Source organism: Bos taurus, chromosome 20 (assembly GCF_002263795.3).
Source record: "Bos taurus isolate L1 Dominette 01449 registration number 42190680 breed Hereford chromosome 20, ARS-UCD2.0, whole genome shotgun sequence".
In the NCBI taxonomy this organism is placed as follows: Eukaryota; Metazoa; Chordata; class Mammalia; order Artiodactyla; family Bovidae; genus Bos; species Bos taurus.
In genome coordinates this window covers 30,076,391-30,100,381 of record NC_037347.1, presented here as the reverse complement: position 1 = coordinate 30,100,381, position 23,991 = coordinate 30,076,391, and the positions used below count along the sequence as shown (strand labels likewise).

The following is a 23,991-nucleotide window of genomic DNA, read 5'->3' as shown; positions in this document are numbered from 1 at the left end:
AGCACTGACTATCGATCACAGAAGGGGCCGGGTATTCTTGTATCACTGTAAATCCATCAACATGCTTCTTTAAATATGTGTCAATTATATGTACACAGAAAGTACACACTTATTTGAGAACTGTTTGTTATTAATCATAATAGCTGTATTTTACTGAGTGTGTCTTGTGGACCAGGTGCTATGCTGAGAGCCCATATACCCCATCTAAATTAACCCTTACAGTAACACTGAGGACCACATATGTGAGATGCCCAGAACGTCATAAGTAGGAAGTGGGAGTCCATCTGTCCAACAGATGAAACCAGCCCATCTGTTTCTTATTTTTACATTCTAAGCCACTTCATTATATTTCTATCCCATTGTTTTCTGTTCCTCAATAGCCATTCAAGATTAGGTGATATAGTCCAAAAGAGTTGGTGAATTCATAGGTTAACTTAGGTTGTGAGTTTTAAGTCTGGATGATAATTCAAACATTTAGGGTTTCAAATCCAGTAGAGCTGGTCTGCCTTGGCTGCATTATTACAAGACATCCACCCCAGAAAACATGATTTTCCATTTTTCTGTGCTGTTGATAATCATACAAATAGATTCCACATGAATAAGAATTCATTGGATATATTTATATATGGTCATATCTCAAACATACACATCTTGGCCTGTGTTATTAAAAGAAGAAATGAAGTAGGAAGGGTAAACTCCTTTTTCTAGCTTAATCAGACATAACCTAAATGTCAGAAGGAGTAAGGTTGAGGAAAGGATGGACAGGTAGATAAGAGACACACACACACACACACCCCTTACTTACCAGAACAGTAGGAACCTAGGTGGCAATATTTCATTAATAGAGAGTTTACAAAGCGTTGATTAATAAAGTGAGTGATGTCATTAAGCTACCAAAATAAACTTTGAAAATCAATGTCCTGATGTACTCTTTGCTTCTCCAACATGTCTGATATATAAACTTTTAGCTCTGGGAGTCACATTTTAAGGCTTCCCAGGTGGCACTCGTGATGGAGAACTGCCTGCCGATACAGGAGACTAAGAGATCTGGATTTTATGCCTGGATTGGGAAGATTCCCTGGAGGAGCAAGTGGCAGCTCACTCCAGTATATTTGCCTGAAGAATCCCGTGGACAGATGAGCCTGGCAGGCTACAGTCCATAGGGCTGCAAAGAGTCAGACACAACTGAAGTGACTTCACACACACACACACACACACACACCATATTTTAGGACTATTGTAAGTCTGTAGTATCAGGGGAGAGTAGCGAGATGATAGGGACCTAAAAGTAGTACTAACATTAAAACGGTCAGAAAGTCTGGATGAGCTTAGGAGAATAAGAGAGAAGCTTGGAGAGTTAAATGACAATGGTCACCAAGTATCTGAAAGGCTGCTATGTAGGAGAAGGAGAAAACTTAGCTCCGCATGGTTTCCAAGGACAGAACTAGGATCAATGGGTAAAAACTTAGAGAAGTATATACCTGGTTCAACTAGGAAGTACTTTCTAGTCATTATTACTCTAAGACAGTGGGAGAGGCTGCCATAATGTGAACTTATGAATGGAGAAAAAAATGAAAGGTCCCTTCAGAGGCAGAAGAAAAACAAAAGGTAAGTAAAGGGCTATATGGAGGGATAAACTGGGAGACTGGGATTGACATATACACACGACTCTATATGAAATAAATAATAAGGACCTACTGTATAGCATGGGCTTTCCTGGTGGTTCAGACAGTAAAGAATCTGCCTATAATGCAGGAGATTTGAATTTGATCCCTGGGTCAGGAAGATCTCCTGGAGAAGGGAATGGTTGGCCACTCCAGTTTTCTTGCCTGGAGGGCTACAGTTCATGGGGTTGCAAAGAGTCAGACACAAGTGAGCAAATGACCACGAGCATGAGGGCACTGTATAGCACAGAGAACTCTACCCAATACTCTGCAATGGCCTATATGGGGAAAAGTCTAAAAAGGGTGGATGTATAATGGCAGCCCACTCCAGTGCTCTTGTCTGGAGAAGCCCAGGGACGGCAGAGCCTGGTGGGCGGCCGTCTATGGGGTCGCACAGAGTCGGACATGACTGAAGCGACTTAGCAGTAGCAGCAGCACGGCTATGTATAACAAACTAATACAACATTGTGAATCAGCTATACTCCAATAAAATCTTTAAAAAAAGAACTATAGAGAAACCAGAGTGAGTAAAACAGCAAAACCATAACAAAGTTAGAGCTATGAGGTCTGCTTTGGAAATCAAAACCGTTACATTCAGGAAGGTTTAAATGTAGATACACTGGAAAATAGTGTGTTGAAAATAGATTTCTTTCTACTTCACCTGCAGAGTAATGTCTTAAATCATGTAGTAAAAAATAAGAGATACTAATTTAATACTTCCATTTCTAAACTATTGTCTGAGAATGGAACCAGTTTTAATCACATAAAGCATCTTGTATGATGTACTTTTTTCATCTTCTATTAAATCTTTTCTGGAGGAAATGTTTATTAGTTCAAATAAAGCTATTGTTACTGGTTAAAAAATAATATAAAATCAGAGTGATTCCAGGGGATTTGTTTTCTATTTAAGAACAGAGCATTCAACTTCATTAAAAAAATATTGCTTTAAATTAAGTTTCCAAATAAATAGACTTGGGTGTGAATTCAAGGGAAAATAGTTTGCAAAACTCAAGGAAAAAATTAACATCCAAACTCAAAACATTCTGGTGGCTTTGTAAAGCTGAAACATTTGGGTGTGGGGTGGGGTGGTCACTTATTGTCAAAGTTTTTGAAATAATAAATTTTAACCACATATGCCCTGCAAAATCTAAGTGTTCTTCAAGGCACCCTTCTTGCCTATACAAAAGTTAACAGTGACATCTTGTGGTCAGTTTTTACTCTTTTATAAAAAGACTGTGTGTGTGTGTATGTGTACAAACTACAGATATACGCCCTTTTGTTTTACTGCAAAAATATCCAATTTCTCCTTCCACTTGCAAATATTTCTGTGGTACTTATTCCCTATGTAGATCTTTAACTGTTAAATTACCTAAGATCACAGAAGCATAATTCATGTTGATAGCATGTATTCTTGATATAATTTAATGGAGAATGCATTTTACCTCTGTGGTCTTCTTCCTCAAAACCTACAATCCCAGTCTAACCATGAAGAAAATATCAAACAAACACAACGTTAGAGGCAGTTTCCAAAAACTGACCCGTACTTCTCAAAACTAGCCAAGTCATCAGAAACAAGGAAAATCTGGGAAGCTACCACAGACTAGGGAAGGCTAAGGTGACAGGACAATTAAATGTAATGTGATATCCTGGATGGGATCTTGGAACAAAAAGAGGATATTCTGGACAACCAGAGAAATCCAAATAAAGACAGGTCTCTAGTTACATACTAATGGTAGTTTCTTAGTTGTGATATATATACTGTGGTCATATAAAATGCAAAAAATCAGGAGAAATTGGTTGAAGGGTATATGGAAATAGGATTCTATAACATCTTTGCAACAGTTCTGTAAATTTTAAACTATTCTAAAAATTTTTAAGTTTATTTAAATTAGAAAATACCCTCAAGTTATGAAAGGTCATTGGACATATTGCTGCTGCTGCTAAGTCGCTTCAGTCGTGTCCGACTCTGTGCGACCCCATAGACGGCAGCCCGCCAGGCTCCCCCGTCCCTGGGATTCTCCAGGCAAGAATACTGGAGTGGGTTGCCATTTCCTTCTCCAATGCATGAAAGTGAAAAGTCAAAGTGAAGTCAATCAGTCGTGTCCGACTCTTAGTGACCTCATGGACTGCAGCCTACGAGGCTCCTCTGTCCATGGGATTTTCCAGGCAAGAGTACTGGAGTGGGGTGCCATTGCCTTCTCTGTTGGACTTATTGGGTGGGGCATAGTAACCTTTCCAAAAATAATAAACAAAAAACAAACAAAAATGAAACATCTTATCATTTCTAAATGTTCCAGACCTTATGTAGTAAATTCATGCATACATGCATGCTAAGTCACTTCAGTGTCCGACTCTGTGAGACCCTATGGACTGCAGCCTGCCAGGCTCCTCTGTCCATGGGATTCTCCAGACAAGAATACTGGAATGGGTTGTCTCATTCTCCTTCAGGGAATCTTCCAATCCAGGAATCTAACCTGTGTCTCTTAAGTCTCCTGCATTGATAGGCGGGTTCTTCACCACTAGCGCCACCTGGGAAGCACGTAGTGAATTTATATTGTTCTGCAAATGGAATTAATAAAAATTTTATTTCTTTAAAGAAAATCTTAGGGCTTACCCCTGGATACCACATCCCCGAATTCCTCTCCTTGGATCTTTCCCATGTAAATAAGACAATTTCATTATGAAGTTATAAACACAGTGGAAGCACCTCCTGTTCCCTTTGATGTTATTAATATCTGAGTCTCACCTCCTGTTCCTTCCTTCCTTCCTCCCTCTCCTCTTCACCTAAAAACTTTTACACTTGCTGTTCTGACTGGAACTCCCTTTCCTCAGATATCTTCATGGTTCACTCCTTGATTCCCTCCAGTTTTCTGTTCAACTGTCCCTTGTCAACCAACTCCTTCCTGATCAGCTTCCATAAAAGATCAGCCTCTACCACCACTCTGTCCTCTTACCCTACTTTATTATCCTATAGAGTACTTATCCAGCATGTGACTATTACATATTTGTTTATTTTCTATCTCTCTGGGACTGCATTTAAGCTTCAGGAGACAAACAGCTTTACTAGTTTTGTTCAAAAATGAATCCCCAGTACCCAGGGTAGCTCAGTGTCCAGCATAAGACATGCACTCAACAATATTTGTTCAACAAAACTAAAATCTCTTCCTAAACCAATGTCTATTATTCCAATTCTTCTCAGTATAGGAGAACTCTGATTTCTCTTCCCCATTTCAGCCTACATTTCTGATGCCCTCAACTCCCACTTCTGTCTTCCTTTTAGATCAGTCTCCACACGATATGCACTATTTACTCTCCATCTGCACCCGGCTTCCAAATCTATTCTCTGCCGCACTTCATGCTCTGGGAAGCCGAGCCCCGAGGACTGCCTCCCCTGGGCTCCCTGACTGGTTAGTTTCCACCTGGGTTTGGATAAAGGGCATGAAGAGAGAGAGGCTGAGGTATTTCTTCTCAGTGTCCCCACTGTTTTATACCTGGATGTCCCATGATGACAGGTACCATCAGGCGATTCCTCCTTCAGGGGACAGGTCTCTCTGGGCTCAGGTAATGCGCTTTCTCCCTTGGCCCCTTTGCAACTTGAGGCAGGCGTGTCTGTTTGCTGTTGCTGGTCCCCAGTATGCTGTCTTCAGAGAAGGTGATGTCACCCCACTCCAGTACTCTTGCTTGGAAAATCCCATGGATGGAAGAGCCCATTAGGCTGCAGTCCATGGGGTCACTAAGAGTCGGACACGACTGAGCAACTTCACTTTGACTTTTCACTTTGATGCATTGGAGAAGGAAATGGCAACCCACTCCAGTGTTCTTGCCTGGAGAATCCCAGGGACGGGGGAGCCTGGTGGGCTGCTGTCTATGGGGTTGCACAGAGTCAGACACGACTGAAGTGACATAGCTTAGCATAGCATAGTATGCTCTCTTAACTCCGCCCACATTATTTAAGTAGACCACGAGTTAAAAATCTCTCCATTTGTACCATGTGAGGTCAATTATTTTTTCAGCCATGACCCAGAATGATACTCTAGAACAGTTTTCAAATACTAGCATGCATCAGAATGACCAAGAATATTTGCTAAAATATGGATTGCTGGGTACTACACCCAGAGTTCCTGATTTAGTAGACCTGGGGTGAGACCCCCAAATTTATATTTCTCACAAGTTCCCAGGCATTGCTGATACTGCTACTTTGAGGACTAGGCACTGTTATCACTGCCCTACAGAGTATTCTATTACGATCCTAAGTGGTATATGTTGGAGTGTTGTAAGTAAAAGCTTCCCACAAATGTTAAATAGAAATTGCTGAGTGACAGAGAGTGTGGGGGAGGGGTATGAGTAGGCTCAGGGAAAACAGTGTTTTAATCTCATTGCTGCTGCTGCTGCTGCTGCTAAGTCGCTTCAGTTGTGTCCGACTCTAAGTGACCCCATGGACTGCAGCCCACCAGGCTCCCCTGTCCATGGGATTTTCCAGGCAAGAGTACTGGAGTGGGGTGCCAGTGCCATTGGGATATGTAAACTACATCTTTCTGATCCCTACCACTAATATCAGTAGAGCTCAGCTCAGTTGCTCAGTCGTATCCGACTCTTTGCAACCCGATGGACTGCAGCACGCCAGGCCTCCCTGTCCATCACCAACTCCTGGAGTTTATACAAACTCAAGTCCATCAAGTTGGTGATGCCATTCAACCATCTCATCCTCTGTTGTCCCCTTCTCATCCCACCTTCAATCTTTCCCAACATCAGGGTCTTTTCAAATGAGTCAGTTCTGTGCATCAGGTGGCCAAAGTATTGGAGTTTCAGCTTCAACATCAGTCCTTCCAATGAATATTGAGGACTGATTTCCTGGTTTGATCTCCCCACAGTCCAAGGGACTCTCAAGAGTCTTCTCCAACACCATAGTTCAAAAGCATCAATTCTTCCGCACTCAGCTTTCTTCACAGTCCAACTCTCACATCCATACATGACTACTGGAAAAGCCATAGCCTTGACTAGATGAACCTTTGTTGGCAAAGTAACATCTCTGCTTTTTAATATACTGTCTAGGTTGGTCATAACTTTCCTTCCAAGGAGTAAGCGTTTTTTTAATTTCATGGCTGCAGTCACCATCTGCAGTGATTTTGAAGTCCCCCAAAACAAAGTCTGCCACTGTTTCCACTGTTTCCACATCTATTTGCCATGAAGCAAGGCTATGGTTTTTCCTGTGTTCATGTATGGATGTGAGAGTTGGACTGTGAAGAAGGCTGAGCGCCGAAGAATTGATGCTTTTGAACTGTGGTGTTGGAGAAGACTCTTGAGAGTCCCTTGGACTACAAGGAGATCCAACCAGTCCATTCTGAAGGAGATCAGCCCTGGGATTTCTTTGGAAGGAATGAGGCTAAAGCTGAAACTCCAGTACTTTGGCCACCTCATGTGAAGAGTTGACTCATTGGAAAAGACTTTGATGCTGGGAGGGATTGGGGGCAGGAGGAGAAGGGGACGACAGAGGATGAGATGGCTGGATGGCATCACTGACTCGATGGATGTGAGTCTGAGTGAACTCCGGGAGATGGTGATGGACAGGGAGGCCTGGTGTGCTGCGATTCATGGGGTCGCAAAGAGTCGGACACGACTGAGCAACTAAACTGAACTGAACTGATGGGACTGGATGCCGTGATCTTAGTTTTCTGGATGTTGAGCTTTAAGCCAACTTTTTCACTCTCCTCTTTCACTTTCATCAAGAGGCTCTCTAGTTCTTCTTCACTTTCTTCCATAAGGGTGGTGTCACCTGCATATCTAAGGTTATTGATATTTCTCCCGGCAATCTTGATTGCATCCTGTGCTTCATCCACCCAACGTTTCTCATGATGTACTCTGCATAGAAGTTAAATAAGCAGGGTGACAATATACAGCCTTGACATACTCCTTTCCTGATTTGAAACCAGTCTGTTGTTCCATGTCCAGTGCTAACTGTTGCTTCTTAACCTCCATACAGATTTCTCAAGAGGCAGGTCAGGTGGCCTGGTATTCCCATCATTTAAGAATTTTCCACAGTTTGTGGTGATTCACACAGTCAAAGGCTTTGGCATAGTCAATAAAGCAGGAATAGATGTTTTTCTGGAATTCTCTTGCTTTTTCGATGATCCAGCAGATGTTGGCAATTTGATCTCTGGTTCCTCTGCCTTTTCTAAAAGCAGCTTGAACATCTGGAAGTTCACAATTCACATACTGTTGAAGCCTGGCTGGGAAAATTTTGAGTGACCGAGTCCTGATGAACTACGGACGGATGTTCATGACACTGTACAGGAGACAAGAGATCAAGACCATTCCCAAGAAAAAGAAATGCAAAAAAGCAAAATGGCTGTCTGAGGAGGCCTTAAAAATAGCTGTGAAAGAAGAGAAGCCAAAAGCAAATGAGAAAAGGAAAGATATACCCATTTGAATGCAGAGTTCCAAAGAATAGCAAGGAGAGATAAAGCCTTCCTCAGTGATCAGTGCAAAGAAATAGAGGAAAACAACAGAATGGGAAAGACTGGAGAAGGCAATCGCACCCCACTCCAGTACTCTTGCCTGGAAAATCCCATGGGCGGAGGAGCCTGGTAGGCTGCAGTCCATGGGGTCACTAAGAGTCGGACACGACTGAGTGACTTCACTTTCACTTTTCACTTTCATGCATTGGAGAAGGAAATGGCACCCCACTCCAGTGTTCTTGCCTGGAGAATCCCAGGGATGGGAGAGCCTGGTGGGCTGCCATCTATGGGGTCGCACAGAGTCGGACATGACTGAAGTGACTCAGCGGTAGCAGCAGCAGTAGAGATCTCCAAGAAAATTAGAGATACCAAGGGAACATCTCATGCAAAGATGGGCTCAATAAAGGACAGAAATGGTATGGACCTAACAGAAGCAGAAGATATTAAAAAGAGGTAGCAAGAATACACAGAAGAACTGTACAAAAAAGATCTTCACCATGATAATCGCAATGGTGTGATCACTCACCTAGAGCCAGACATCTTGGAATGTGAAGTCAAGTGGGCCTTAGGAAACATCACTATATGCACAAAGCTAGTGGAGGTGATGGAATTCCAGTTGAACTATTTCAAATCCTAAAAGATGATGCTGTGAAAGTGCTGCACTCAATATGCCAGCAAATTTGGAAAACTCAAGAGTGGCCACAGGACCGGAAAAGGTCAGTTTTCATTCCAATCCCAAAGAAAGGCAATGCCAAGGAATGCTCTAACTGCAACACCATAGACTATAGCCCTCAGGATCTTCTGTCCATGGGACTTCTAGGCAAGAATACTGGAGTGGGTTGCCATTCCCTCCTCCAGCAGATCTTCCTGACCCAGGAATCAAAACCTCATCCCTTATGTCTTCTGCATTGCCAGGGCGATTCTTTACCACTAGTACCACCTGAGAAGCCCTCTAGATAATCATAGTAACAGATAAAATTTACTGGACATTGACAATGCACCTGTCACTCTTCCAAGCACTGTGAAGTAGTATCATCTGGTTTAAGCATAGCAACATCCTGATCAGGTAGATATGTTATTATTTCCATTTTAAAGATGAATGAAGAGGACATACAAATGTTAAGTGACTTTCCCAAGGTAGAAAAGCTAAAATATAGTAGAACCATCAGGCTTCCCTGGTGGCTCAGACAGTAGAGAATCTGCCTTCAATTTGAGAGATCCAAGTTCGATCCCTGGTTGGGAAGATTAGATTCCCTCAAGAAGGAAATGGCAACCCCACTCCAGTATTCTTGCCTGGAGAATCCCATGGACAGAGGAGCCTGGATGATCGTCCATAGGGTCACAAAGAGTTGGACATGACTGAGCGACTAACACACACACATACACACACATGACTTTCACCTAAACAATCTGATTTCAATGGATATGCTTATCTACTATTCTGAAAAAAGAGATGCTCCTAGGATCAGACCACCTGGGTCATTGACCCCTATCTAATCCATGTTGTTGGAGGAACTGACATGAGTGGTTTTATTTCTAATGTTTTTGAATAACATAAAAGTCACAGTCATACAAATTTTACCCCTCTCTTCACACAACACTGTAGTCATGATATTTCCTAATAAACTCAATATCTGAGTATTTAAGTCCTTGAATGAAATATAGTTGTCCGTATAAGTCTCTGTGCTCAGACACTCAGTCATGTCTGACTCTTTGCAACCCCCATGGAGGTCTCCAAGTATGATAAATTCTAAAAATCTTTGTCAGCCATTTTTTTTGAACTAGAGGTTAAAGTTTCTTCTCTTTTGTGATGATTAAAGTTCAAATTCATTGTACCAAGGGCAATTGGAGGATATTAATATTTGCTAAATAATGTACAAAAATCAAACAGGAGAATGTTAAGGGCTGCCCCTATGTACATACACGTGTGTGGTCATGTGTGCACATGTAAGCATAGACCATCCTCCTGGCTAACTTAAACCCCACGGTGCATTATCCTAAATACTCAGTCTGTAAATCTTAATGTTCCATCTTTCCTTGAATTTTTGCATAGCCTTCTGTACAATCCCCAGCTGTCTTTTCTACTCGTTTGCTAGAAAAATAAAATCAGAATCATCTAGATTACTGCCAGCAAATTCAAGTTCCTACACTTAGCTACTCCTGCAATAATACTGTAACAGAGTTCAGCCTAGGTATTTAGAGAACAAAGTGTTTTAATGCAGGAAACAAGTGGCAGGAAGGTTGCATTCAGGAAACCCCATAAGGCAGTTATTACAGGAAAGCCTCAACGTTGGTCTCAGGAAACCCAGAAATACAGCTATTTATTATTTATTTATTAGTCACAGGGGATTAATAGACTTATTAGTCACACGGGAAAACATGAAAATGGACCCTTATCTCACACTGTACACAAAAAATTCCAGAGGAATTAAAGACTAAAATGTAAAAAAATAAATAATAAAATGTTTGAATAATAATATATCTGTAAGATCAGGGTTGAGAAATGCCACTTAAACCAGATTTTAAAAAATAAGCAAAACACAAATATGACCACAAGGAAGTCAAGAAATTTTGTTCATCTGCTGCTGCTGCTGCTGCTAAGTCGCTTCAGTCATGTCCGACTCTGTGTGACCCCATAGACAGCAGCCCACCAGGCTCCCCCATCCCTGGGATTCTCCAGGCAAGAACCCTGGAGTGGGTTGCCATTTCCTTCTCCAATGCATGTACATGAAAAGTGAAAGGGAAGTCGCTCAGTTGTGTCCAACTGTTCGAGACCTCATGGACTGCAGCATACCAGGGTCCTCCATCCATGGGGTTTTCCAGGCAAGAGTACTGGAGTGGGCATCTAATGATACAGTAAAGAAAGAGAAAAGTCAAGCTACAAACTGAAAAATGTGTTTCCAAGTCATTAAAAAAGATAGAAAACTCCTGAAGAGGCATGTTATAGCAGAGGAAATACAACTGATCAGCAAATATATTTAAACACAGTCAAATTCATTAGTGATCAGGAATATGCAAATTAGAATAATAAAAATTATTTTACACATGTCAAATGAGCAAAAATTGGTCTGACAATGTCAAGTGTTGCTGAAAATAAATTCCTACTAAATTGTAAGTGGTAACAGTTTCCTTGGAAAAATATTTGACACTCTACTAAAGTTGAAAATAACCCCATCATTCCAATTTCTAGCATATACCATAGAGAAGGTATGTTTGGAGGAGGATTATTTGAAATAGCCAAAAGTGAGAAACAAGGTAAATGTTAAAAAAAAGAGAACAGGAGGATTAACCTATTGAAGTCTATCCATAAAAAATGATACTATGCAACACAAAAATAAGCAAGCCACAACCATAAAATTCAAAATGTAGAAATTTCAGCATCTTAAAGTTGAGTCATTAAGCCCATCACAGAAGAAAATACATAGCATGGCTTTATTTAGTTAATTAAAATTCAAAAACAGGAGACACTGAAGAATATGTAGTCAGGACTGACCTGCATGGTCACACAGGTTATTCACTGCACATGTCCAGGGCTGCCACTCAGGAAGTAAATATATATAAGAATATCCACTAATGGTACACCACCACCCGCAAACAAAAGAATTATCAACATAACTTTCACTGCCCCTGGACAGGGAGAAGGTAGGGTGAGAGTGGGGTCACAGTGAAGGGGGAAAGCTTCAAAGCTACTGGTGATGTTCTATTAATATGATATTTCCTAAGTACATGGCTGCTTATTTTGTTTTGTTCTCTAAATTTTAAAAAAGTGTTATCAATATTATCTTGCTTGTATTATTAAATTAAAAAATTTAAAAGGACTCAAGGTCACCACTTCCTTGCATGTATTCAGTTCAGTCACTCAGTCAAGTCCAACTCTTTGAAACTGCATGGACTGCAGCACACCAGGCCTCCCTATCCATCACTAACTGCTGGAACTTACTCAAACTCATGTCCATTGAGTTGGTGATGCCATTCAACCATCTCATCCTCTGTCGTCCCCTTCTCCTCCTGCCCTCAATCTTTCCCAGCATCAGGGTCTTTTCCAATGAGTCAGTTCTTCGCATCAGGTGGCCAAAGTACTGGAGTTTCATCTTCAGCACAGTTCTTCCAATGAATATTCAGGACTGATTTCATTTATGATGAACTGGTTTGATCTCCTCACAGTCCAAGGGATTCTCAAGAGTCTTCTCCAACACCACAGTTCAAAAGCATCAGTTCTTTGATGCGCAGCTTTCTTTATAGTCCAATGCTCACATCCACACACGACTACCGGAAAAACCATAGTTTTGACTTTGTTGGCAAAGTAATGTCTCTGCTTTTTAATATGCTGTCTAGATTGGTCAAAGCTTTTCTTCCAAGGAGCAAGTGTCTTTTAATTTCATGGCTGCAGTCACTATCTGCAGTGATCTTGGAGGCCCCCAAAATATAAGCCTCTCACTGTTTCCATTGTTTCCCCATCTATTTGCCATGAAGTGATGGGACTGGATGCCATGATCTTAGTTTTCTGAATGTTGAGTTTTAAGCCAACTTTTTCACTCTCTTTTACTTTCATCAAGAGGCTTTTTAGTTCTTCTTCACTTTCTGCCATAAAGGTGGCATCATCTGCATATCTGAGGTTATTGATATTTCTCCCAGCAATCTTGATTGCAGCTTGTACTTCATCCAGCCCAGCATTTCTCATGATGTACTCTGCATCATATAAGTTAAACAAGCAGGGTAACAATATGCAGCCTTGACATGCTCCTTTCCTGATTTGGAACCAGTCTGTTGTTCCATGTCCAGTTCTAACTGCTGCTTCTTGACATGCATATAGATTTCTCAGGAGGCAGATCAGGTGGTCTGGTATACCCATCTCTTTCAGAATTTTCCAGTTTCTTGTGATCCACACAGTCAAAGGCTTTGGCATAGTCAATAAAGCAGAAATAGATGTTTTTCTGGAACTCTCTTGCTTTTTTGATGATCCAGCAGATGTTGGCCATTTGATCTCTGGTTCCTCTGACTTTTCTAATCCCAGCTTGAACATCTGGAAGTTCACAGTTCATGTGCTGCTGAAGTTTAGCTTGGAGAATTTTGTGCAATACATTGTTAGTGGGTGAGATGAGTGCAATGTGTGGTAGTTTGAACATTCTTTGGCATTGTATAACCCAATTTTATTCTTTGGTATTGTATAATCCTTGCATGCATAGCCCACAGCAAACCAATTTTCAGTTAACATATACTTATATTCTCAAAAATGTTACTAGGAGCTTCTTGGTTCTCAAATTAATAGGAATTTGCTGTTTCTTAAATTTTCTTCAGCATTTAGCACTATCTGGGATTCTCTATCATGATTTCTACAAAACCTCTCTCTCCTGGCCTTCTTTCTATCTCTAAGGCTGTTTCTCCTCCTTTACTGTAGCAAAGATCCTCTAATCTGGCAATCTCTAAAATATTGGTGTCCACCAAGGTCAAAATATTCCCTCTCATTCTCAATAATGTCTCAAGTCAATCTCACTTACAGTCATGATTTAAACCTACCACACATTTACTGACTTCCACATCAGTATTTCCAGCCTACACCTTGGTCCTGAGCCCCCATGTCATATGTCTAATTGCTGTTAGCTGTTTAGTAGATAAATCATGTTTGACTCTTTTGTGAGCCCATGGACTATAGCCCAACAGGTTCCTCTGTCCATGGAATTCTCCAGGCAAGAAAACTGGAGTGGATTGCCATTTCCTTCTCCAGGGGATCTTCCCAACACAGGAATTGAGCCCCTGTTTCCTGCTTTAGCAGGCAGATTCTTAACCAGAAGGAATCTTTACAACTGAGCCACCTGGAAAGCCCCAATAATTGCTAGAAGGAGATCCAAAAATGGACCTATCATCTCTCCCCATTAAAACATGCTTCCCTCCACATTTGGGCAGTGATGCCAGCATCAGTATCATTTCCCTTGTAGCTATTCTAGATTTTTCACTTTCCTTTATTTCCTACATAAGTTCAGTTAATTATATATCCCATAATTTCTCTTCTATGTATCACCATCTCCATCATCACTTCATCATCAATTCAGACTCTCATCGTTTTTCTCTTGAAATTGCAGTAACTTTATTAATGTTTTGAATACCTCCATTCTGACTCATCATACTTATTCTTTGCTGCCATTAAAGTTATCTTTCCTATATGTAATAATTTCTGAGCTCTAAGTTCTGCCATGGTTGCCCATCCCCAAAAGGATCACATGCACAGTTACTATAGCATCCAAGACTCTTATTACGTAAAGATGCAGTCATTACAGTGTAAAGGATAACTTCAGGTCCAAATCTTCATCCTACATTGAGACTTCACGTCCTGATTACTGAGAACAAGCCAGCCCTAGATGCTGGGCTCAGGGATTCATGCAGGTATAGCTATAAACTGAAGAAGCTCCTTTAACAAAGACATCATTTTTTTTCTTATTTGGAATGATAGTAACACTTCTTGGACACAAGTCTAAGATTCTGTTTATTATCCCATCCATATAGAGCAGATTAGCTAAACACAATGTTGTCCCTTTTATCTTGGTTCTCCTCTGCCACCTGTCTTCCTGGGAAGCCTCTGAAACTTTTTTTTTTTTTTTGTCAGCTCAAGGTGTAGACCCTTGAATCTGTGCTTAAAGAGGTGAGATCCATCCAAGTTAGCTACTGTCCTGATTCTATCCTGGCTACTTTCCGTTTATTCTCTGTTGACTCAACACTTTTTCAGGTGTCTGATAGTTCCTTCCACCAATTCCTAGAACTGAATTTTCTAGTTATCCTCTCCAAATGTGAACCTGGGTGAGCAGACTATTAGACTTCGGCATGGAAGATCAATACAGTCTAACCCAGAATTCTACTTTGGGTTAGAATCTTACTACATAATCATATTTATTCAGCAAGCAATTGGCCATCTGATAGAAAAAGAAATGGTACATATATTCAGATTCTGGTTACATGTTACTACTTTTCCTGACTTTTAATTTCTAAGTTTTGTTCTGTTTTGTAAAAGAAAGAAACAATCTGCATCCAGTGAAGATAAACTAGAAATTATAGGGAGGAAAAATGCTGATAATTCCATCACCAACTTTTGACACTTGTTTACATTTTATTGCACTCCTTCCCAGGTTTTTCTATATATTTCTTAATGGATCGTGAAGTTTATCAAGTTTGGATTGGATATAAATTGGATATAGTTCCCTGTACTATATATTAGGATCTTGTTTACCTATTCTGAATATAATAGCTAGCATCTACCAACCCCAAATTCCCAGTTCATCCCTCTCCCTCCCCACATACCCCTTAGCAGGCACAAGTCTGTTCTCCATGTCTGTGAGTCTGCTTCTCTTTCGTATGTACATAGGTTCATTTGTAACATATTTTAGATTCCACATACAAGTGATATGATATCATATGGTATTTGTCTTTCTTTTCCTGACTTCACTTAGTGTGATAATCTCTAGTTGCATCCATATTGCTGCCAGTGGCATTATTTCATTCTTTCTATGGCTAAATAGTATTCCACTGTGAGTTTCCCAGGTGGTGCAGGTGGTAAAGAACCCGCCCGCCAAAGCAGAAGACATAAGAGATGTGGGTTTGATCCCTGGGGTGGGAAGACCCCTGGAGGAGGCAGTGGCAATCCGCTCCAGTATTCTTGCCTGGAGAACCCCATGGACAGGGGAGCCTTTTGAACTACAGGCCATAGGGTCACAAAGAGTCAGACAGGACTGAAGTGACTTAGCACACATGCAGTATTCCATTGTATATATAGGTACCATATCTTCTTTATTCATTCATCTGTAGATGGACATTTAAGTTGCTTTCACAGTTTTACTATTGTGAACAGTGCCACTATGAACATAGGGATATGTTCATATCTTTCTGAATTATAGTTTTCTCTGGGTATATTCCCAGGAGTGGGATTGCTGGATCCTATGGTAATTCTATTTTCAGTTGGGAAAACTGTTCTTGATAGAGAAATATGAAGCTGGATGGAAGGGTTCACACAGAACAGTCCCACGAGGAAGTCTAAAAGTCCTGGTACCTTTAAACTGTCCTAATTAGAGAGTACACAGACTTACATCTGCTGGGGGGTATGGTGGAGATGAAAGATGAGCTCCATGAAAGATGAGCTCCCTCCTTGACCTGGGAAGAACTGAATGTTTTCCTGGGAATCAGGCAGCAGTTGACTCACTGTCATCATTAGAGTTATATATATATATATATATATATATTTTTTTTTTTAATATCTAAAATTATACTGGCTCACTCCCTTTGAATTGTGAGTTATTTCCTCAGGGTCAGAAGTAATGAGCATTTTTAGAAGGCTGAACTATATTACCAAAGTACTCTCCAGAAAGGTGGTAACAATTTACTTTTCCATTTTTAATATCATACTTGGATGCCTATTTATAAATTGAGACTATTTTAACTACTTGAGCTATTTTAGGAAAAATTAATTTTTAGGCCAACTTATGTCTATGTGAATTTGAGGGAAATCTAATGAATAATGAGAGGAAAGTCATTGTTTTTCCCCTATGTCATAACGTAGACAAGTTTCCATAAAGCTGGGATGATGACTTCACTTGCAAAAGACATTTGATATATCAACTGTAGCCATATGTTCTAAATATAACAGATTACTGCCATGTGCCTGAGTTAAGGAATACTGTGTTACATAAGTTGAAAGAACATTTGAAATATATGTTTGAATTTCAGAGTTCACATTCCAGACATGTTCATATTTCAATGACAGAAATAGGAAAAAAAAAAAATATATATATACATATATAATGATATTTGGGGTATAATCAGTTTGATAGGACACTGAGTCACATTAAAATCTGACCCTATATATAAAAAATATATTCAACTAAATTGGTATCCCCTTAAGGAGCCTTTGTTGGGGAGGAAGAGCCAGACCTATGGACAGACAGACAGTGGGATGAGGAGAAAACTCACCAGTCTAATATTTAAGGAAGCATAATAATGCATGGCCTCTTAGAGGCTTCACTTCTAGACTGGGAGTAGATTATGAGTACTTCTGCTGATTCTGTCTTTATTTAAAATTTTAATATTTGTTCACCATGAACTTTTTGGTATTATATTTTTTTTTCAATTTTATTTTATTTTTAAACTTTACAATATTGTATTCGTTTTGCCAAATATCGAAATGAATCTGCCACAGGTATACCTGTGTTCCCCATCCTGAACCCTCCTCCCTCCTCCCTCCCCATACCCTCCCTCTGAGTCGTCCCAGTGCACCAGCCCCAAGCATCCAGTATCGTGCATCGAACCTGGACTGGCGACTCGTTTCATACATGATATTATACATGTTTCAATGCTATTCTCCCAAATCTCCCCACCCTCTCCCTCTCCCACAGAGTCCATAAGACTGATCTATACATCAGTGTCTCTTTTGCTGTCTCGTACACAGGGTTATATTTTAAATATATTTTATTAAAATATTATTTATGTTACTTACTGATGTTTTTGTGTGCACTGGAGTTGAGCCACGTATCTTCCTCCTGAATCAATATGCTTGCCCCTATTACTCTTTTCTCCCCTTCTCTGCTCAGAAGTGCAGCATATTCATGGGGCCACCAAAAAAAAAAAAAAAAAAAATCAGAAGTTTCTACTATATTCTCCAACCTGACCCTCCTTACTCCATGGGCTATTTTTTCATGCTTCCAAAGACTTTTATCTTTATTACCCCACCACCCCCAAAATTAAGATATAAAAGTATCCAAAGTTTTAAAAAATCTGATTTGAGTTGCCCAAATAATATTACTGTTAAATTAGATGAGTCTGAGACAGTGGTAAAACACAGAAGAAAAGGGGAAAGAAAGGCATGAAAGCATAGAAAGATTTTATTTAAGGTTGCTTTTCAAATATATGCTCTGGCCCAACATGAAATAATGCAAAAATGGACATCATATATAATGCATTATGGATGTGTCTATACAAAAAAACTATCTGGGAGTCCCAATTAGGAAATTCATATTTATAGAGAAAGGTTTGGAACTACAACAGAAGTTGGCAACAATTCCTATAATTTTTTATGATTTAAATATTATTTAAAGTTTTTATGTAACTATCTTTAAAACAAATGTTTATTAAGTATTCCAGTGTTTGGTGGTAAAGGGGTTTTTATTGCAGAGATGTCAGTGCATCCATTCTAGAGACAGTGCATTTCTATAGGAATTTCCAGAGACAGAAAAGCAAGGAATTTCTCATGGAAGAATTTTAATCCTAAGGAAAAAGTGATGAGACAATTTTAGGGGCTGGAGCTTTGTATCAGACTGAAGCACTAACAGAAAAGCAGTCACCCCTTGCAGGAGGCCAAACCTGGATAGCTCACAGCATCCCAAGAAATGCCTGTTCTCTTACTTACAGAGTGCAGAGTTGCAATCAGTGCAGTTGGTCTAATTAACCAGAGGTTGTCGGGTTAGGGTCAGATTCTTAGACAAAAAACTTACTCTATTAAAAAATGATATCTTTCCCTTTTTTTTTTTCTGGATTAAATTTATTTAACCCCAAATAATGGAAGCTAGTAATGTGCCAACATGTCAAATTATTGTTAAAATGTATACAAATGCAATATTTATAAAGAAATAAGCTCTTTAATTAATCAGCTAATTAATATTTCCTGAAAATTTCCTATCCTAATTTTTTCTATGTCTTTTTCTTTCCCTAACTGCATAATAATGTTCAACAACAGTAGTGGGATTTAAAAAAAAATGGATAAAAATTTAATCTAATTCTTTATGTCTCAAAGATTTAATTCTCTAAATTTCTAATCATTATCGAGCTCCTTAGCTAGAACATCTGATTTCCTGTGCTTCTTGTTCATAGTAATAAGTGGTTGAATGTGTACTCAAAGAGAACATGGCCTCAGGGCCTTTATGATTCTTTAAAATGTTTAGTTGATTTAACATGATGAAATTGTAGTAGAAAAGTAAAACTGTATGTGGGAGGAAAGACAAGTTGCTAGGGTATCTGTTCAGTTAGGAACTTACTTGATTATTGAGAAATCACACTTAGAGAAAAGGAATCTATTCAAATCAAGAAGAGCCTTTCTTAAGGTTTATCCCTTATTTCAAGGGATAAACTTCAGGTATTATCCCTTAAGTTTCCTTTTGTATAGGATATTATACTAAAGAATATGATGTAGTTGAGAAAATAAAATTGGTAGAATGCAAGTGTCATTAAAACAGGTTTCCATTAAAATAGAGAAGTTATAAATTTGTTTTCTCCCATGGAAAATATTCAGTATGACATCAGTGACTCTATCCTGAATTGTATATTGATATCAGAGACATGGGGGCTTCCCATGTGGCTCAGCCATAAAGAATCTGCCTGCAATGCAGGAGACAGGAGTTTGATTCCTGGGTCGGGAAAATCCCCTGGAGCAGGAAATGGCTACCCACTCCATATTCTTGCCTGGGAAATCCCTTGGACAGAGGAGCCTGGTGGGCTACAGTCCGTGGGGGTGACAAAAGAATCAGATAGGACTGAGCAACTGAGAACACATGCAATGGAGGGCATGACCAAGATACAAAAGGAGATAAAAGAAAAAAAGGTAGAATGAAGCTAGGAAAGTAGATATGATTCCTCTTTCTAGCATCATATGCTGCTGATCAGAGGCTACATGCTCAAAGTAACCAGAGATAAAAGTACACCTGGAAGGCGCCTTTGCCCTATATGCCCAACAGAGATAACAGCAAAACCTGAGCCCAATATTTACTCTCATCTCTACATAACTGATACTGGACCATATAAAATCTAGCAAAATGATGTATGATCTTAGTATAGTCATACTGTGTCTCAGCATTTAGAGTATTATGAATTCCTGAGACATCAACTTATCTGTAGTCACATGTAAATGACCCCTCATCCTCAATTCAAATACACATTTAAATTAAGACATGCATTTACTGCTGCTGCTGCTGCTGCTGCTAAGTCACTTCAGTCGTGTCCGACTCTGTGCGACCCCATAGACGGCAGCCCACCAGGCTCCACTGTCCCCGGGATTCTCCAGGCTAGAACACTGGAGTGGGTCACCATTTCCTTCTCCAATGCATGAAAGTGAAAAGGGAAAGTGAAGTCGCTCAGTCGTGTCCCACTCTTAGCGACCCCATGGACTGCAGCCTACCAGGCTCCTCCATCCATGGGATTTTCCAGGCAACAGTACTGGAATAGGGTGCCATTGCCTTCTCCCTATACATGTCTAATTTTACAATAATGGAAATGTTTCTACTGAATTTTGTCGTAAATAATCCAGTTGGGCTATTCTTTGTAACTTCCACAACACTTTTTCGTATTGAAGGACCACTAATCCAGATGAATTAGATTAAAATAAAAATTTTCACACAGGTGAGAGGATCTTCTTTACCAAAACAGGAAACTAGAATTCATAAAAAAGAAGATACTCATTTTTGAATGGATAAAAAAATTTGTGTAGCAAGACTCCAAATATAAGCCAAAAGCTGAATCACAGATTACAAAAAATTTTGGAACCCTCATGACATACACAAGATTAATAGTTGATAGACAAAGAACTTCAAAGAAAAAGAACAAAAGAGGGCAAAACCTATTCATAAAAAATACATGCAAGTGGTGAACAAGTATATGAAAAGATGCTCAATCCCAGCTGTGGTCTGTGTCAAGTAATGAAACAAGGAGGTGGTTGGCCTGAGGTGTCTGTAATGTCTCTGTATCCTAGGAAAGCAAACCGAAATCTAAGCCAGAGTCAACACACTCAAATCCAAGAAAATGAAACTGAAGAACAACTAATCACAAAGAACCAACCAGGCTTCCCCAAATAAAGCAACCACCTAAGGTGTAGCTAATCAGACAATTTATTTTCTTTGTCTCTGATCTCTAAAAACGTCTTTCACTTGGCTTCTGTCAGTCGAGCAATCCTAAACTCTTTCATCTTGGTGCTGTCCAACTGAAACCAATGTTTGCCGAAACTCTAATAAATTTGAATGTGTCTCAGCTTACCTTATAACACGTGGTAACAGTTAAAGCAAGTATATAATCTATTAAAATAGTAGCCAAAATTACTTTTTTAAAAGGCAGTGTTGGTGAGAATGTGAGAAAATGTGCGCTTCATGCACTGCGGTAAAAACATAAATTGTTGGTAATATGTCTAAAAATAAGAGGATTCAACCTGTGTCATAGAAACTCTTCTCTTCAGAGTCTAGCCTAGAAAGATAAAAATATTAGTACTTCAAAATATTTATTATATAATTGTTCATGATGTAAAAAAGAAATGAAATTTTTAAAAACTGAATTAACCCGAATGTCCATCTAGGAGATTGTCTAAATAAATTATGCTAAATGCATACTAAAGGAAACAAAACAGCTACTGAAAAAAAGTGGATAAAGTTAAATTTTTATCTATTGATCTAGATGCCTCTTCCTATGTATGAGATTCTGTTTTTATTTAAAACTTACTCTACCCAAAGAGAAAAAAATAAAATTATCATAAGCATTTGTCTCTCATATAAGCATCTACAGAAAATATTTATAGCTTTAAGAGCTTTGTGGGAGGCAATCGTCGGTCTGCTGATCTGAAGCCAAGAGTGGGAGAAATGATTCCAGATGAGTATATCTATAGCATACCTTCCCTGGTAGCTTAGCTGGTAAGGAATCCCCCTTCAGTGCAGGAGACCTCAGTTCAATCCCTGGGTTGGGAAGATCCCCTGGAAAAGGGATAGGCTACCCACTCCAGTATTCTTGGCTTCCCTGGTGGCTCAGATGGTAAAGAATCCACCCGCAATACGGGAGACCTGGGTTCCATCCCTGGTTTGGGAAGATCTCTTGGAGAAGGAAATGGCTACCCACTCCAGTATTCTTGCCTGGAGAATTCCATGGACAGAGGAGCCTGGCAGGCCCCAGTCCATGGGGTCACAAGGACTCAGATATGACTGAGCAACTTAAAAAAGCACAGCATTGAGCCTATTTTGTTGGTTCTTTTCTTCACATAAGAAGAAGTCTGGAGACAAGAATCTGGGCTAGTGTATGACTTAAAGAAGGTAAGAATGTCCCAACCACACCTTATCTTTCTGTTTCCTGTTTCCATGCTTTTCAAAATGGGCTTTTGTCTCCCTGGTTTATGGCTTCTTGAATCTGTGTTCCAGGATGGAAAAAAAAAAGTACTGGGAGCTGGGGGAGAGGAAAGCCTCTTCTTATGAGACTTGCCTTTTATTTAGGAAGATTGCCTCTCCATGGACATCCTTAATAAAGCAAAAATGGATGATATGATTAACCAAATATTTTGATTCTTAGAAAATGACCATACATGCCAGTGTGTGATCAATACTCATATTAGAATTATAGCTCATAAATTATAAGAATATTTGATTCCTTGATGATATATCTAAAATGATTTCACATACACACACGTACACATATGCATACATGCTCAGTGTGTGCATGCTCAGTCACTTCAGTGTGTCCAACTCTTTGCAACCCCCATGGACTGTAGCCCACCAGGCTCCTCTGTCCATGGGATTTCCCAGGCAAGAATACTGGAGTGGGTTGTCATTCCCGTCTCCAGGGGATCTTCCTGACCCAAGGACGGAAACTGTGTCTTATTTCTCCTGCATTGGCAAGCAGATTCTTTACCACTGAGCCATCTGGGAAGCACCCCCCCCACACACACACAATTTCTGTCTTGTTTTCAGCTGAAGCTCCAGAACACTAAATGCTACTAAGTAGCTCCATATCTCCAAGTAAGTACCAGGCTAAGTATGCAGCAATTCTGACCTTCCCTCCAATCCAAAGGACAGGAGAGACTGAGAATCCACCGAAACTCTCTCCCACCCCAACCTCATCAGTGGGAGGGTAGGAGGAGTGATTTTCCTCTGTCTCAAGCCAACCTAGAAACTGAACATCAGACTCCCAAGAGGAGCTTAGTACTGGTTTCTTGGAGGGACACAATGGCGTCTGAGTCACAACTTAAAACATGGAATTGCCAGGAGTAGTCTAGTGAGTCAGGGAGAAGCTGATGGAGAGAAAGAGAGGAAGCCCACCTAGGCCTTCTCCAATAGCTGACAGCCAACTTGAGATAAGGATGGAGAAAGGATAGAGTTTCAAATAAAGTTGACAGCGTTGTTTCTGTTTTTTATTGTACTGAACTGAACATGGAGTTATATGGCTAACATATTTTTGTGACTAGAAGGGACTGGAGGATTTATCTGAGGTCAACTAGAAAAATAATAGATCTTGTCATACATTTTCTCCAAGATGCTAGAAAGAAATAGCTCTTCAGAACAGATTTGAATAAGCAGTCAGTGACAAGAACAGATAATATCTGACCCTTCAAGCATGTACATGTATGTCAATATTCTTACACAGGAATAGAGCCTTTTAGGATATAACAGAGACGGGTAACAGTAATTACCTGTGGAGAAGAAAAAGGAAGAACTAGCATTGGAGAAGGAAATGGCAACCTACTCCAGTGTTCTTGCCCGGAGAATCCCAGGGACCGGGGAGCCTGGTGGGCTGCCATCTATGGGGTCGCACAGAGTCAGACATGACTGAAATGACTTAGTAGCAGCAGCAGGACTAAAGAAGACAGATTTTCACTGCTGTCCATTGGTCTCTGAATTAATGACCTTAGACATTTATTATTTAAGAAAAAACACGATTTTAAAAGGTTTATTACAATTCTGTGGTGGCTCTATGTGTGTAAACATCAATTACAAATTGTATAAATATGGTAATTTATATGTAATTTATACAATTACAAATTGTATAAATATAAATAAATAAAAATTTATTTATAAATAAATCAACTATGCTGCTAAGTCGCTTCAGTCGTGTCCAACTCTGTGCGAACCCAGAGACGGCAGCCCACCAGGCTCCCCCGT

General features: G+C 39.8%; 1 long non-coding RNA gene across 1 annotated transcript; it reads right to left on the bottom strand.

The window, feature by feature from the left end:
* Window positions 1-11,532: 11,532 nt before the first annotated feature.
* Window positions 11,533-20,241, bottom strand: LOC132343228 (uncharacterized). Its single transcript, XR_009491956.1, has 2 exons — window positions 17,595-20,241; window positions 11,533-13,178 (listed from the first exon to the last, which is right to left on the bottom strand). It is a non-coding gene; the product is annotated as an uncharacterized lncRNA (long non-coding RNA).
* Window positions 20,242-23,991: the final 3,750 nt, after the last annotated feature.